The sequence below is a fragment of the Bison bison genome, unplaced genomic scaffold (genome assembly GCF_000754665.1).
Source record: "Bison bison bison isolate TAMUID 2011002044 unplaced genomic scaffold, Bison_UMD1.0 scf7180017864497, whole genome shotgun sequence".
NCBI lineage: Eukaryota > Metazoa > Chordata > Mammalia > Artiodactyla > Bovidae > Bison > Bison bison.
Genome location: NW_011495056.1, coordinates 681,498 through 682,316, shown reverse-complemented (window position 1 = coordinate 682,316; position 819 = coordinate 681,498). Strand labels below are relative to the sequence as shown.

The 819-nt window shown below is 36.3% G+C and overlaps 1 protein-coding gene across 1 annotated transcript in view; it reads left to right on the top strand.

The window, feature by feature from the left end:
* Nucleotides 1-819, top strand: part of GLIPR1L1 (GLI pathogenesis-related 1 like 1) — a 42,725-nt gene that overhangs the window by 41,468 nt on the left and 438 nt on the right. The gene's annotated exons all lie outside the window — the stretch shown is intronic.

Here is an 819-nt window from a genome sequence, read left to right as displayed (position 1 = left end):
TTTGATGCATGATACTGGATGCTTGGGGCTAGAGCACTGGGACGACCCAGAGGGATGGTATGGGGAGGGAGGAGGGAGGAGGGTTCAGGATGGGGAACACATGTATACCGGTGGCGGATTCATTTTGATATTTGGCAAAACTAATACAATTATGTAAAGTTTAAAAATAAAATAAAATTAGAAATAAAATAAATAAATAAATAAAGGGGAAGACACAAAAAAAATAAATAAAAATAAATGTTTTATGATACTCAGGTTTTGAGGGGATTTGCAAACTTTTGTTTTATCCAAGTTTTAATGACATTCTATTTTTAACACTACTATATCTGTTGTGTTCCACTTATTAAGTCCTATGACTTGATTTTTATTCATCATTTCTATAGAAAGTCAACTTCTATCTTTTTTACTTCCTTTTTGAGGGGCAGATATACAGCATAATGGTTAAATGAATAGGCCTTGGAATCAGATGGCTTAACCCAGGAGGTGACTAAGAGGATTAAATATGATAAACCATACAGAGTGATTTGGGACCAAAATAAAGCACATGCATGCTAAATTCCTTCAGTCATGTCCAACTCTTTGTGACCCTCTGGACTGTGGCCAGTCAGGCTGCTCTGTCCATGGGATTCTCCGGGCAAGAACACTGGAGTAGATTGCCATGCCCTCCTCCAGGGGATCTTCCCAAAATAAAGTAGGCTCTCAATAAATTTTAGCTATGACCATAACTAAGTTCCTCATTATTTTCTATCTCTTGACCCTTTTTATCATACTAATCACTTTCTCTGATGGTATATTTTAATCTCCTATATTCATTTATTC